The sequence below is a fragment of the Macrobrachium nipponense genome, chromosome 41 (genome assembly GCF_015104395.2).
Source record: "Macrobrachium nipponense isolate FS-2020 chromosome 41, ASM1510439v2, whole genome shotgun sequence".
Taxonomy (NCBI): domain Eukaryota; kingdom Metazoa; phylum Arthropoda; class Malacostraca; order Decapoda; family Palaemonidae; genus Macrobrachium; species Macrobrachium nipponense.
Genome location: NC_061102.1, coordinates 17,589,181 through 17,606,680, shown reverse-complemented (window position 1 = coordinate 17,606,680; position 17,500 = coordinate 17,589,181). Strand labels below are relative to the sequence as shown.

The following is a 17,500-nucleotide window of genomic DNA, read 5'->3' as shown; positions in this document are numbered from 1 at the left end:
CAAAAAGCGTGAGGAAATCAAGAAGGTATTAGGTCTTAGTGACTTAAAAATCCAAGTAATAAACAAATAAACAAACACAGATAATATATATATATATATACATATATATATATATATATATATATATATATATATATATATATACATATACACGTATGTATATATACATTCATACCTACACACACATATATATGTGTATATATACTATATGTATATGTATGTGTCAGCACATACATAACGTATGTTTTTAATCTGAATACTTAAAGGAAGAGTAGATTCATTTATTTTCCCCGGTGGTTGGAATGGAAAAAATAGAGGTAAAAACATCGATTCTAATTCCAATGGAAGCAATTAACCCAGGCTAAAAAATGGCCGTCTGTTCGAATCGGCGAAAGGGTTGGGAAATACCAGACCTCGACAAATAGAGCAAGTCTACACTTACCACTTACTGATTTTTCTCCAGAATCCGACCTTCAATAATAATCTTCCATTTGCTCTCGCACCGGTAGCAAATAAATGACGAAGAAATCGAAGACAACGGCAGAACAAGGTTTATGTTGTTTCTTCAATCATCCTCTATTTGTTTTTTGTAACGGTAGCAGATAAATGACGAAGAAATCGAAGACAATTGCAGAAACACGTTTATGTTGTTCCGCTTGGAGCGCTTTTTGTTGATCATTTGTTTCTCCACATTCTAACGAAAAACAACAAAGCTGAAAGAAAAATCTGGTTTCACTGTGACTACGTTATATATTCCCGCACGCCAGTCCTCGAATAACTCTGTTGTTTTTCCGCAAATTCACTCAGGAATTCAATAATCCAGCCCTGTCTCCCTTTACTTTGAAACCATTCAGAACCAATTTCTATATCACTCTCCTCTTTTCAGATCCTAACAACGGGTAGACGTTCCAAGGTTCCATCAGATGCTGAGAGAGAGAGAGAGAGAGAGAGAGAGAGAGAGAGAGAGAGAGAGAGAGAGAGAGAGAGAGAGAGAATAGTTTTTTTTTTTTGTAGTCACAAGGCAGACAGAGAGTGGATGATGAGATGGTTGAATAATTGAGTTTTACTGAGAGTCAAGGGAGAAGAAAAAGAAAAAAACGGAGAGAAAAAGAGAAAGAGAGAAAGGATTAAATCACTTAACTCTCTGCACAGAAGGGGATATGCTTTGTCAAAATTCTGTCATTAGCAACGAGAGATCTTCATTAGCTTTCGTAAAAGACTCCGACCGATTCACAATTCGCCAGACGCTTTTAGAATACAGCGAACACGGAAAAGTCGCGGAGAGAGAATGCCTCGCTAGAAAGTGCTCAGAGCGACTTGAATACTGTATTCGAGCAACAGCCAATCACCGCCAGCGATCTACTGTGTCAACCAATCAGTGCTAAGCAACCCACTTACAAAATACAAGAGCCAATCAAGGAACTGTAGGTCAGTTTTGCATCTCTCTCTCTCTCTCTCTCTCTCTCTCTCTCTCTCTCTCTCTCTGTTTCTTTTATTATTCTATTTTTTTCTGCTTCTCTTTCCCGACAGAAATTGTCACTGGTATTTTGGTCCTAACGTTCATCAAAGTGAAAGGGGGAATGTCTAACAGGAACAAACTCATTACTCATTAAGAATTTGACTCTACTAAAGTACCAGTTGGAATTTTAAAGCTTTTCAGAAACCAAAGGGACAAAATCATCCAAAAACGGACTTGCTTCTGCATGAAGTGACGAAATTAACAATCGGCGTTAATGAGATTTCTTTTCTCAGGTGACGAAAGCCCTGCTGCCAATTAAGCTGACAGAGAACATATGTACAAGTAGGATGGGAATACCCGACGACGGGGAGTCTTAAATATTATCATAGAAACTTTATAAGGGCACGAGACTCAAAAGAAGTATAGAAAATTCCGGGTAAATATATATATATATATATATATTATATATATATATATATATATATATATATATATATATATATATATATATATATATATATATATATACAGGTGAACACTTGAAATATGAAAATGTAAACAAATGAATTTAAATACACAAAAGATCCACGTCGATTACCTTTCCCTCAACATGCACAGTTTTAAATGACTTTCTGTTTACGTACAGAGTGATCCCTAACGGTAATGTGGGGTTATTCTCCCATAACTTTCAATTTGCTTATCTTAATGTTGACAATTCCTTTTTCACTACTCATACATAAATATATTCATTTAGGTTCGTATCTTCATTTTCCCAACAGCACGGTGGTTGGGGCGGGGATTGGGGGGGGGGGGGGAGAGAGGTCATGTTCTGTTACCAATTTATTCAGTTCTTCTACATCCTATGCAAGATCCCCTTCCACCATCCCTACCCTAATCCTATGTCCAGAATCCTACAACTTCCTTACTTACCAAGTTATTTTTTCTGGAACGAAAAGCTCACAGTTAATGTTATTGTATCAATGTTTTGTAAAGCCAGTTTCTATAATTTATACATTTTGAAAACAAACTGCATCGCAAGAAAATGTATGGATGGGTATACCCATAAACGTTTGAAATAACTTAAACAAGAAAAAAAAAAACGTTATATACTTTATATGATATGAGACAACTAATTTACCTGTATCCTTCCTATTTTATTCACATTAAGCTGAAATTAATACACCAGTATCCCATACATTTTACGGAACAATTTATCTGTAGATACATAAATCTGATTAACAAAGAACTAAACATACTCATGTGTCTATCAAATTTTCAATTCCAGTATACAGAATTGGTTACGTTGACAGTGTGCAGGGTTTTGGGGAGTACAAAAGTGGAAATTATTTTTTGAGTTATTTGGCCCTGTCAAAAATTCATGAGCTTTAATGTAACTTTAGATATCATGGAAATAAAAGATACTTTTCGTTAAAGGTAGCCTGAATGTATGAATCATGTGAAAAACGTTACTGGCCATTTGCTTTGTCCAGACTACTAGCAGAAAATACGAATAATTAACATCTACATAAATAGCCAAAATAACAGCAGCAGTGTTGATATTAAATAGTTATAATTATAGCAATATTCAAATATACAGTTTTCTAGCCGAAATGTACCTGGATAAAATAATAATTGAGTAATAGTTCCAACGGTTATCAAGCAGTTTCGAATCACCACTTTTGATGTGAATATAATTCAATGAATGACCAATTACAGCGTCTATTGTTCATGCGTGACCAAGATTTAAAAAGGCGTGATCCAACCTCCAACTTACTTGGGACGCGTGCTAAAACCCACAGTCAAATAGAGCGTTGTTTCACCAACGAAAATTTAAATTAATACGCTATATTTGATTAGAAATAATTGTTCTGTACTGTTTAACATGCACATTATTTATATTCTTTTTTTACATTTTCATTCTAATAAGTAAATCATAAATATGCTACCTAAAATTCCTGTATCTTTAACTCTACGCGAAACACCTTTTTCAGACCCTTTTAGGCTTTCCATAGGGCTTTCCTACCCCCTACAAGAACAACAGCAAGAACAACAACAACAAGAACAACAAAGTAGTTTGTAGCCTTACTCTCCGAGTAAGCGAAAACTACAAGAAACAACGGCATATCAGCAACAACAAACAAAATAATACTAGTGACGACTCGCTGTATACATAATTGTAGCACTTGGCAATGAGGGCTCGTGTAGACATGTGCAACTAGACTGTCATGTGGGTGTACTTATTGCAAAGGAGATCGGTGCGGTATGTGGCTGCATGTGGGAGATAAAATTGACAGGAATGATACGCGTACCGCCATAAGCTTACTGTGGTATGCCCGCATTGCTACAATCAGCTGAACAACAACGACAGAATATATTATGATAATAACTAACTTATATATTATATATAATAATAACTAGTAAAAATCTGAGAATTGCTAAGACTGGTATTACCGGCGCGTAAGAAGCGTCTGTAATGATTTTTCTGCATAGGATGTTGCATCATCGATTCGGTAATTACAAGTGAACATCACACTGGTTCTCGAAAAATTCGCCACTGAGTAAGATATTAAAATTCTACATTGCATAATAACTAAAGAGCACTTTCTTGAGATCCCGCTATTCAAGGACGTAATAGCACACTAAAAATCCAGATTAAAGTAGAGCAAAAAATAACTATTTAAAAGACTCAAGATGGAATCTTCCAGAAAGACTGGAAGCCATTTTGTCATGAGCTTCCTGGAACGTCGAAAACTTATCCTTCTTATTTCGTAATCCAGTATTACATTATCCCCGCGTAAAACGTCCTCTTATATCACCGCGAAGAATAACATCTCAGGCAGTAAATGAAAAGATTCCAAAGACAGCAGCCAAAATGGTGCAGTTATAAAGATCAGGCTAAGAGTGACTTTAATATTGTGACAATGTACACACACACACACACACACACACACACACATATATATATATATATATATATATATGTGTGTTGTGTGTGTGTGTGTCTGTATATATATATATATATATATATATATATATATATATATAATATATATAATATATATATATATATATATATATATATATATATATATATATATATATATATATATATATAAATAGTTAGTCACTGTGGACCAGAGGTTACTACCTTCGGTCACGAGATCGATCCCGGCGTAGAGCAATAACAGGAACATACTTCCCGCTACACCTGGAGACGAAAAAAAAAAAAAAAAAAAAAAAAAAAAAAAAAAAAAAAAAAAAAAAAAAAAAAAAACACACACACACACACACCTACACCAACATCGAACATATCACCCCTTTAAGGAAGGAAAGACAAACGTAAACCTACAAAGTCCTCACCGAAAAATGAGAGAGAGAGAGAGAGAGAGAGAGAGAGAGAGAGAGAGAGAGAGAGAGAGAGAGCATTTTTAAAGGGAAGAGAATTTTGCGACAAGACGAAAAATAAGAGTCTCACGTTACCGTTTAATAAAAGTCTTGAGCCTCGACGGAGATCAATTGGCCAGGAGTAAAAGACGACTTAAAAGTAGAAACTCGCCAAAGTTCATTATTGAATTTCAGTTCTATTTCTCTGGGAACCTGGAACTTTTTCCACACAGACACGTCCTGTGAGCTCGCTTAACACAATGCGCAGCAGAGAGAGAGAGAGACAGAGAGAGAGAAAGTATATCTGAAAATTATCATACACACGCACGCGCACACACTCATATATATGTGTGTGTATATGTATTTTACGCAGTTATATCGGCACAAGTTATGAAATGTGATAACATTTCATAACTTGTACGAATATAACTACTTAGCATATACACATATACATAATTATATACATACGTGTATGCTAAGCAGTTAAATCCCCACAAGCTATAGAATGTAATCTTGCAAATTTACAATTATTTAGTTGAAAATATATCAATAAAAATGATATTTAACAAGTAAATTGATAAAGGAAAAAATATGAAAACCACAGGAAATAAACTATTCGCAATAAATAAATAGTTTTTAAAAAATGCATATACATGAGGAATAACACTGCAAGTAAACAAGTCGACATTTTAGAACAATGGCATATGTAAACACATGAACACCTCGTTGGTAAGATGTGCAACGCATGAAATCTTTACCTCTTACCTTTGTATGTGAACAGGTTCGTATGTCAGTGGCTATAGCTCTCACTCACCTGAAAAGAAAGGAACGCAATTAGAAAAAATTGCTATAATTGAAATTACATCTGACAAACCTATCAACAGCATCCTTAAGTATCACATATTTCTGAAGACAGATATGATTCGTATCTACGATTGGATTGAGATTATCTGAAGGGTACTTCGAACAAGGCGTGATCCGACCTCCAGCTTACCCGGGATGCGTGCAAGATTTTCCCCTAAGGCGTAAGTTATAAACATTATATTCCTAACTTTCAACGTAAATTAAAACGTGCTAAAATCTACGGTCAGATAGGGCCTTGTTTCACTGATGAAAATTAAAATAAATACAATACATTTTTTTGAAATAAGTTTCCTGTACTGTTTAACATGTACATTATTTTAATTTATTTTAATTCGCAATCTATTAATAAATCATAAATACCCCATCCTAAAATTCGTGTACCTTTAACTAAATACGAAACACCTTTTTCAGACCTTTTTAGGATCTCCCATAGACCTTTCCTACCACCCCAACAACAACAACAACAACATAGTAGTAGTAGTTGGTAGGCTTATTCCCCGAGTACGCGAAAACAAGAAAATAGTTTAATAAAAGGTTTATAAGAGGTTATTTCTGATAAAATATATCGTATTTATTTTAATTTTCGTTGGTGAAATAAGTCTCTATTTGACTGTAGATTTTAGCACGTTTAAATTTACGTTAAAAGTTAGGAATGTCCTGTTTACAACTTATGCGTGCGAGGAAAATCTTGCACGCGTAAGCTGGAGGTTTATAAGAGGTTATTTCTAATAAAATATATCGTATTTACTTCAATTTCCGTTGGTGAAGAGAGAGAGAGAGAGGTTGGATCACGCCTTGATCATCTCAATGGATGATGAGGAAACTTCTCCTTAGCTAATTAAGCAATCATGAGCATATGCATGCTCTCTCTCAAGACAGTATGGTCTATGGAGTGAACAGTTTTCTTAGATTTACAGGAGGGATGTATGCTTATCTAAATAAATAAAATTCATAAATGTAAGTACATAATGTAGTTAAAAACTCAGCATACACGTCGTCTGGATCGAGAAACTTCTTGTTTACAGAATATTACTAATACTGTTTTCTTTTATCGTCAATAGGGTAATGAGAATATAGACCTTCCCTGGTATATATATATATCTAGCTTGCTTCTTTTCCGTAAGGAGTATTGCATAATTTCAGTTCTCGCGCTGATTATACCAGTAAACTTGTGTAATCCAGAAAAAATATCTAAATTCTGAAAGAATCTCTAAAAAAGTCCTGAAATATTTAAAAGACTTTAAATATCTATTAAGAAAAATGTCTAAATTCTGAAAGATTCTGAACAAAAAACTTCTGAAATATTTCAAAGAATTTACATATCTATTGATTAAGAGGAAGTCGCGGGGATATCTAACAGAACGGAATATGTAAAAACAACTTTTAAACCGCTATACCACCAAGTAAAGACCCGGAAAACAAACCCATCTGTGATGCCGTTGCGTTTGCCACAATAACAAGAGCAAACCTCTCCCCCTTCCCCTTCCATCTCTTCCACCCCTTCCCCTCTCTCCCTTCCCCGAACGATGCAACAACAATGGAGACGAGATAAGAAGAGGAGGAGCAAATGGCCTATGCATGTTCCCGCTGAAAGACGGCCGGACCGCGCCATGTTGATAGGAATCGTACCCAAAGGGAGAGATGATGATGACTGGACTTGCCCATCATCGTTTCCCGCCTCATCATTCCCGTCCATTCCCGTCCTGCGAGTGGGAAAGCGGCTGGAATGAAGATCTGTCTCTCATTCCCGCGCTGCTATAAGCGATGATTGTCTCTCTCTCTCTCTCTGTATTACCTCCGCAGCTTCCGGAATGTACCTTTCAGAGTGGATACCTTTTTGGCTGTGACACACGCACACATATATATATATATAATAATATATATATATATATATATATATATATATATATATATATATATATATATATATATATATATATAAAAGGTGATGCCACGGAGGAAAATGAAAAGACGAGAATTTCCAAGATCTTTCGGTCTACACGACCCTTTATTTGAGGCATCACCTTTATTTATACATAGCATCATCTTATATATTTCGTGATCAAGTTATTCATATATATATATATATATATTATATATAATATATATAGATATATACATGAGTGTGTATATATATACGTGTATAAAATATATATATAAATGATATATATATATATATATATATATATATATATATATATATATATATATATATATAATAATATATATGACATGTTGTAGATACAAATATCAAGTTACGAAAGTTTAATGTCCAAATCAAAACTATGTTACTAAATGGCCTAAACACATGACCCACCATGACAGAAAAAAAAGTACTGGAGTACAAGTTTAACTGGAGGATCTCAGCTACGGAAAAAAAACTGAATAATCTCAGCTACACAAAAATGTGTTTACCTTTTTTTTTTATAAACAAATAAATTCAAACAGATAATTTGCATTCCATGAGGGGAAAAAGAAAGCGATTTCTGCCGAAGTTTATTCCCGAGAGAAAACGCCAATCGCCACACATCTATGGGAATACAAGGCCCATGCAATAAAGGCCTAACTCCGCGACTCCCCGACATTTGTCGATCCAATTTCCAGAGAAATCTCTTTCGAAAATCCGAATGGGAAGTGAAATGAAGAATGTCTCCTCTTCCCCCGACGAGCTTTGAACCCGGCTCGGGTTTCCAGAAGCGTTTCAGGGGACACCGGACCCGAAAATATCAGGAAACCGAGAGGTTAGGGGCTCACTGCCTCTAAACTTTGGTTTTTCATCTTGATGAATGTTACAGAGTGGATAAACGAATGGGGATTCACATTCAAAAGCTTGTTATCATCAGAAAGAACTCCGATAAGAAGAAAATCATTTGCGAGTGGAAGGAAGGAAATAAAAAGGCTTGTTATTTGTAGCAAGATTTCAAATGTCCATCATTTGAAAACGGAAGGATGAAAATAAGTTTTATGCCCGTTTACTATCTATAGTAGATTCACACCAGCCGTGCATTTGACGTCAAGGCCATTCCCTTACGACGCTCCTGAATGGCTGTTGATAAGCCAATCATAGGGCTGGAAACCCTCAGTCTCTCGAGAGTGTTCACATAGGCAGGAAGTATGTTCCACCTCTCCTGAGGGATACGTCTTTCAGGAGAGGTGGAACATACACCCTGCCTATGTGGACTCTCTCGAGAGAGACTGAGATTTCCAGCCCTGTGATTGGCTTATCAACAGCCAATCAGAAGCGTCGTAAGGGACTGGCCAAGACGTCAAATGCACGGTTTAGTGAACCTACTATATAGTAATGGATGAAACCATCCAATATAAATACCACTTCCAACGAATTAATGATTCTCACTGGAAAATGAAGAACACCGAAGTGCACACTAAAATTATGGAAAGTACTTTCCTCCTCACATATCACTTTCAACAACAAATAGAAATAAATTATGGGCTTTACAAAGATAAAGGCTCCGCCATAGTGGAAGTTTAAAATAGTCATAGTAAAGATACTGATCTTCCCCAAAATACAAAACAAATGTCATATGGAAAAAATACAATCTTGCCTGTTCAAGAATATTAAGCTTTCTGTACACAAAACTTAAATTCCTAACAAATTAAAAACATTACCTATGCGTGAGGGATACGGTCCTTTTTCTAATGGGGATGTTACTATAAATAGCAAAGAACTCGTGACAAAATGTTAAAAATATGTAAAACTCAAATATACAAATGATAAAAATATGTCAAACTAAAAATCTAAATGTTAAAAATATATCAAACTAAAAAAATTATAAAACTGCGAATCTCAAACTAAAAAATCTAAATGTTAAAAATATGTCAAACTAAAAAAATTATAAAACTGTCAAACTCAAATGTTTAAATGTTGAAAATACGTCGAAATAAAAAACAGAAATGTTAAAAATATGTCCAACTCAAAAACTACAAATTATAAAAATATGGCAAACTCAAAAATAGAAATGTTAAAAATACGTCAAACTCAAAAATAAAAATGTTGAACATAAGTAAAAAAAGAGAAAAATACAAATTATAAAAATTTGTAAAACCCAAAAATACAAATGATAAAAATATGTCATACTCGAAATTACAAATGATAAAAATATGTAAATCTCAAAAATACAAATGATAAAAATATGTCAGACTCAGTGGTTTAAATGTTTAAAAATATGCCAAACTCAAAAATAGAAAGCTATGAAATGAACTAAAAATAAAAAAAATAAAAAAAAAAGAGAGAGAGAATTACCCATTCAAGAAAGGAACAGCTGACTAGAAATGCTAATCCCCAGTGTTTACCTAAAGAAGGGATGATCACCCGGGACTTAAAATCATCCCTTTTGCCCATCAGCTGATGTCGGCAGGGAGGAGAGGCTGAGAGGTTAAGCCTCTCCTCCTTTGCGGCCGAATATTGGGAGGGAGGAGGAAATAGGACTGAGAGAGAGAGAGACCTTACCTTACAGACCTTACATCTTGTTCGGGTTGCCCCAGGTCCCTCAGCCTGAGGCACCTCTAATGTCTACCAGAGAGTTGCTAGTACATCTTCCGGTATATTTTGCATCTTCCAATCTTGGATGGTCTGGGATGCAGTTTAGATATTTGTCGAGCTTATTCTTAAACACATCTACGCTCACTCCTGATATATTCCTCAGATGAGCTGGCAACGCATTGAATAGACGCTGCATTATCGATGCTGGTGCGTAGTGGATTAATGTCCTGTGTGCTTTCCTTATTTTTCCTGGTATAGTTTTGGGCACTATTAATCTACCTCTGCTTGCTCTTTCTGATATTTTTAGTTCCATGATATTTTCTGCTATTCCTTCTATCTGTTTCCATGCCTGAATTATCATGTAGCGTTCTCTTCTCCTTTCTAGACTATATAATTTTAAGGATTGTAGTCTTTCCCAGTAGTCAAGGTCTTTAACTTCTTCTATTCTAGCTGTAAAGGACCTTTGTACACTCTCTATTTGTGCAATATCCTTTTGATAGTGTGGGTACCATATCATATTGCAATATTCAAGTGGACTACGAACATATGTTTTATAAAGCATAATCATGTGTTCAGCTTTTCTTGTTTTGAAGTGCCGTAACAACATTCCCATTTTTGCTTTACATTTTGCCAACAGAATTGCTATTTGATCATTGCATAACATGTTCCTATTCATCATCTCACCAAGGTCTTTAACTGCTTCCTTATTTGTGATTGTCTCATTATTAGGTCCCCTATATGCATATAGCTTTCTTTCTCTGTCTCCATAATTTATTGATTCAAATTTATCAGAGTTAAATACCATCCTATTTACCTCTGCCCAATCATATACTTTGTTAAGGTCTCTTTGTAGAGCGTTCCTATCTTCATCACAAGTAATTTCTCTACTTATTCTTGTCATCTGCGAAACTACTCACTACCGAATCCTTAACATTACTGTCTATGTCTTCAATCATAATAACAAACAGTATTGCAGCTAACACCGTACCTTGCGGCACACCGGATATTACCTTGGCTTCATCCGATTTCTCGTCGTTTGCAATAACTATGTTTTCTGTTGTGTAAAAATTCTTTTAACCATCTTCCTACTTTATCCACGATATTGTGTTTTCTAATTTTCTTCGCTAATATATTATGGTCTACTTTGTCAAAAGCTTTTGCAAAGTCTAAATAAACCACATCTGTTTCATTTCCGCTTTTCATATTTTTGAATATGTTCTCACGGTGGACTAACAGTTGGGTTTGTGTACTTTTTCCGGGTACAAAACCATGTTGTCCTTTATTAAACAAATTATTTTTTATTAAATGTTTCATAATATTTTTCTTCATTACCCTTTCATACACTTTCATAATATGTGATGTTAGACTCACAGGCCTATAATTACTTGCCTCTAGTCTTGATCCACTTTTGAAAGTAGGGGTAATATATGCTAATTTGTGCTCATCATAAATCTTGCCTGTATCTACACTTTGTCTTAATAATATTGCAAGTGGCTTTGCGATAGAATGAACTACTTTCTTTAACAAATAGCAGGCACTCCATCCGGCCCTGCAGCAGCTCCATTTTTAATTTCATTAATAGCCTGCACAATATCAGCTTCATTAATATCTATGTCAGCTAAATATTCACTATTTTCATCCCTTACTTCTATATCATTATCTATTCTAGGGGTGAATTCTCTCTTATATCATTCTGCCAATATGTTGCAAATTTCCTTTTTTCATTCGTTAATCTCCCTTCAATTCTTAGAGGGCCTATTTCTATTCTTCTTTTATTCATCTTCTTCGCATATGAGTATAATAGTTTGGGATTTTGCTTGATATTTAATAGGGTTTTTTCTTCCAAGTCCCGTTTTCATTTTCTTTTGATTGTATAATCTTTTTGTTCTGCATTTTCTATCTTACTTTTAGTTCTATAACTTTCCATGCATTTTTTTCTTTTGCAAGACCTTTTTTCCACTTTCTGATTTTCTGGAACAAGATCCTTCTGTCTCTTGGTATGCATGACTGATGTTTACTTTTCTTCTTCGGTATATATTTATCCACTATTTTCTCTAATATTTTATATAATATCTCCGTATTTACCTTTATGTCATCACTTTACGAAAAAGTTATCCCAATCTTTGTTTAATTCTTCATTTATTTCTGACCATTTTATATTTTTACTGTAGAAGTTGTATTTTCCATATCCTTCCCACTTTTTCATTTCTTGCTTATCTGTTTTCACTTGCTTTGGAATGGACTGTTAATTCTATGACATTATGGTCTGAAATACTCGCATTATAAACTATTATTTTCTTTAACATAATTCATCTCGTTCACAAATACTAGGTCTAAAGTATTTTTCCTTTCTTGTTGGCAGGTGATTTATTTGTTGAATGTTGTATTCTAGTAGCATATCTAATAGCTTTTCGAATTGCCTCTTATCTTCTGCACTACTATTACTCTCTTTTTTATATGTATAAGTACATCCACAATCTCCTATTCGTTCTTTTCAGTCTACGAAAGGAAAGTTGAAGTCTCCAGATAGGAGAATAGTCCAGTCCTTGTGATTTCTACATATATCATCCAATTTTTCTATTATTAAGTCAAACTCTTTAGTATTAGGAGATCTATATATTACTATGTTCATTAATTTTTCAGATTCAAATTCTACCGCTATTAGTTCACATTCTGAGTTACTATATTTCTCATATATTTTTCCTTGTTTTTTGTCTTTCCCATATATTGCGGTTCCCCCTTGATTCCTATTTTTTCTATCTGATCTATAAGTTTGGAACCCTTTTATTTGATCATCATTCCCAGTCTCTTGGGAATACCAGGTTTCACTTATATTCATTATATCTATTTTCTTTTCAATTTGGGTTAGTTCTTCTAAGTACTCTATTTTTCTTTTTGAGTTACTCGTAACTAAACCCTGCGCATTCATCACTATGATGGTTTGCGTGTTTTCTCCTTCATTTAATATTGGTAATAATAAGGATTTTCCCATGTCTCTTTCCTGTTCTGGTATGTTGTTCTTTTTTTCATTTCCAGAAATTCTGACATTAAAAAATCCAACTTTTCCATAATAGTTGTTCTTCCTTCATCATAATTATTCATTTTGTGTCTGAATCTGCAATTTTCTCCATATCTGCGATATCCTCTTGCATAATAAAAACAGTTATTATCTCTTGAGTAGAATCTTGGAGCTGATGCATTGAAATTTTTTTGCTGACACCTCTGCATATCTCGTTGATGGCTTGCTTTTTTCTTTTACCTGATATTCTTCATTCCTCTCTTTATTTGTTTCTTTCTTATTTTGGATTTTATTACTTGATTGGTTATTGTTTTGATTATTTTTCATGGCTACAGGGTGCATATATTTACATTTTTTGTCGAACTTACATCCTTTTCCTTCTTTTAGGTTTTTGCATATTTTTGGATGTAGATCTCTGCAATCATCCTCATAGCCATCTAGGTATGCACATTTACCATATATTTCATAGTTGTGACATACCTTAGGATGTTTGTAGTAACATCTTTCTCCGAATCTGCAATTGCCTCTTTTCAAAAGGTTGCAGACTTTGTCTTTTTTGTATATTTTTTCCTCTTTCCCGTCATTGTGTAGATCTGGGTAGAGCCTCTTCGGCAATTTCTTTTGTGTTGTCATATCGTAATTTATTTCTTCGTAGGTATGCTGCTTTATAGCCTCATATGTAGTATCAATGAGTATCTCTGCATCCATACTTTTATCTTGTTCTTTGTTTTCCTTATCTTTTTCTGTCATTTCAGAGAGAGAGAGAGAGAGAGAGAAAACAGGTGTAGAGAGAGAGAGAACTTAGGTTTGAAAAAAGAGAAGAGGTAGGAAGAGAGAGAGAGAGAGAGAGAGAGAGAGAGAGAGAGAGAGAGAGAGAGAGAGAGAGAGAAGTATGTTTCAAAACAAGACAGAGAAGATAAGTTAGGTTAATGAGGCAGAGGACAGAGATGATAGGTAGGATAATGAGAGAGAGAGAGAGAGAGAGAGAGAGAGAGAGAGAGAGAGAGAGAGAGAGAGAATTAATGCCACAAAAAGATCGAGCAAAATTGAATAAAAAAAATAATGAAGCAGTAGAAAAACGAGCAGGGGAACACGTACGAAGGGGGCAAAAGGAAGAAAGGATGATAAATACGGGAGAAAGGAGGTCGCAAGGATAAAGAAGAGGACGAGGAACAAGAAGAGAAAGTGGGGGTTGGGGGAAGAGGCCCTGACAGGATGATGCGCGTTATAAAGATTGGAAGTAATCGACCAAAAACAAATTTTAAAAATTTTCTTTTAAAAGACTAAATGGAAAGTTTGTGGAAAGGAAAGACCCCTATATGATAAATAAGGGGAGAAAGGAAAATGAGAAGTACAAGGGAAAACACAAAACACAAAAATAGGAGTTCTTTGCAAAATGATTACTGCTAAATGTAGAAATAACCGAAGTACAAGACTAACGGTGATAACTCTACGAATAACTCAGAAGAAAAAACATGGAAAAAGGAATAAAATATACACGCAAATATCAAGTCATGAAAAATACACGAATCTGCTGGGACGAAGAAGAGGTAGAAAATGAGTTAGAGTTAGAGCCCGTTATTATGTTATCGCCATTCACTTGTTTCTTGTTTTTTCTCCTCTGCCTTTCTAATAAAAAGTCCTCGTGACCTGTATCATTCATTCTTTTGTATGTCTCTCCGCTTTCTTTATTCCTCTCTGTCATTCTCACTCCCCCCTCAATTTCTCTTTCACCTCTCCTATCTATTGCATTGCTTCCCTCTTCTTATAAAAGCGCTCTCTCGCTATGCCTCGGTTGTAAATGTCCTTATCATTTGAATGTCACTGAAACTCTCCCCTATTTCCCTCTCCCTCCCTCTCCTACCTTTTCCATTCATCTGTGTCCCTCAGCCCTCCCTCCCCACCCCACGGAGCCTCTCTCTCTCTCTCTCTCTCTCTCTCTCTCTCTCTCGCAAGGCCTGCTGGGAGGACACGAGAGTGAAAGCGAACTCCCGACGCAAGATGACGGGTCATTTCATTCTGCCTTCGGCTTCCACACTGGAACCGGTTGTCTGCTTATGAAAGGTAATCTCGAGTCTTCAGAAATGTCTGACTGCCGCGCTCGATGCAAAGACCGCTGGAGGAGGAGAAGAAGAAAAAGAAAAGAAAGGAAAAGAGTTGAGCCGAATAAAAAGATATTCCGGTTATAAATGAGGTTCCCCGTATGCGACATTCGTGCTCGAAACTGAAGCGGGACTGAATAGGGGATGCGTGGTGAGTGATATAATGGATGATAATGCGCGGGAATGACGACGGGTTTTAAAGAGGCGTTGTGACTCTGGATATATTGCAAGATATGGAAGCGTTATAAAATCATTCAGATAAATAATACACATCAGGCTATTTAAAAAAAAACTGTATCCCCTTAAAATACAATGTATGAAATATTACGGTACAAAAAAATCAAAACAATATATTCCAATAAGGAATAAAAGCACGCCTACGCCTACTTCACACCAGTTCATTGATCTTTGGGGTAATGTCAAAATCGCATAGAATAATTATTCCCGGAAAAGAAGTACAAAGAATGAGAAGATATAAATTAATAATAAAGCAGATAAGCTAATTAAGATCTGATAATAATACAGCCTTATTAACGAAAGAACACAAGAACATCTAATAATTAACCATAAAAAAGACGTACCAGCCTTTATTACTAGTGGAACGAAAGAGGATCACCCGAGCAAACTGACATGGCACAAATGGATCACTTCTTTTAGGACGATAGGACACGCTTTCCGAAGGATCCCCGAGGCCTGGGGAGGAGAGGAAACCCACGAACTGCAGCTGTCAACCGGCGGCAAGACCGTCAACGCCCATTGAATACGTTTCAATTAAGCGACGGAAACTAATCTCCAAAATGGGGAATTTGGATGTCAAGAGTCAAACGGTTTGGAAGCTCGACGGAAGAATTCATATGTATTACACACACCAGTGGTTTCCAACCTTTTCTAATTCTCGCTCCCCTTCATTGAATGGCACATTCTCTGCCACCCCCCCTACTTAAATACTGTAATTTACTGGCATAGTCGGCATATGTCAATAATTCACAATATTGTATATATATATATATATATATATATATATATATATATATATATATATAATATTAATTCCTTAATATAGAATTTGAAATAGTTTATATATTTAGACAACTAAATTTCATATTTATATCTGAAATATTTTCTCAGTATTTTGAAATTCTGAATTCCATCATAATTAATAGTTTTCAGATATAATTATCTCCTTTATCCAGCATTGGCGCGCCACCTGGCAGCCCCCCTTCGTGCCCCCTCAAGGGGGGCGCGCCCTACACAGCGTATGTGCGCAAGTGTGCATACGAGTATGCATGCACAACACAAGCGCACACTCGCCTTGCAATATGAGCGAAAAAAAGAATCGAAAAAAAAATAAAGAAAAAAATAACACTCATGAATTCCATAAATTCTACCTTCCCGCTCTTGCCACATTCCTAATCCGAAATCCCATTGAGACGACGTGTGACGGCCGGTGTGACAGCCAGCTTACCAAAGACTGGAGGAAGCAAAGGGCGACTGTCGCTTATCTCACTCTGCAGGAGGAATGGCATAATAAGGGACGGTTGCATAATAGCCGGAGTTAGTTGTAAGGACGCCTCCTTTTTTTTTTTTCATCTTCTTATATTTTGCATGAAATATATGTATATATGTGTATACATATATATATATATATATATATATATATATATATATATATATATATATATATATATATATATGCAACGTAAAACACCATACAAACAAGCAAACCAACTACCCAAATCATATCACTCTTCCGTTCACCCAGTTTCATTTGTATGGGGATGTTTTTCCTTCATCGGACGTGTTTATATAATTCCTAACAAGATTAGAATTATGTGCTATGTTTATGTGTATACAATTATATAAGTATATGTAGATGTAAATATATGTATGTATACATACATGTAGAATCTACTGGTCATTTTCAACAGATACATATGTAAATGTGATAGCCACAATGCCTTCTTAACTTCTCAAATTCTTTGCTCTTTTTTGGATACGCTTGTCACTACAAAGCCTCGAGATCCAACTTCAAGGAAATATGAAAGAAATCATGATGTTCGGTAGCGGGAAACGAACCCGCGATACCATAATCACGACGAGGTCACCTTGCCGACCTGACCACAATAATATTCGCTGGAATACTTTTTCTCCATTTGATAAAACTGTTAATC

The 17,500-nt window shown here is 35.3% G+C and overlaps 1 protein-coding gene across 7 annotated transcripts in view; it reads right to left on the bottom strand.

Annotated features, from left to right (window-relative positions):
• Nucleotides 1-17,500, bottom strand: part of LOC135212547 (high affinity cGMP-specific 3',5'-cyclic phosphodiesterase 9A-like) — a 640,308-nt gene that overhangs the window by 120,130 nt on the left and 502,678 nt on the right. Inside the window, exon 4 of one of the 7 annotated variants that reach the window (XM_064246083.1) lies at nt 5,609-5,657. The exons of the other annotated variants lie outside the window; for them this stretch is intronic. The gene's annotated coding sequence lies outside the window, so the exon portion shown is untranslated. The remainder of the gene's footprint in view (nt 1-5,608; nt 5,658-17,500) is intronic. 7 annotated transcript variants of the gene reach the window in all.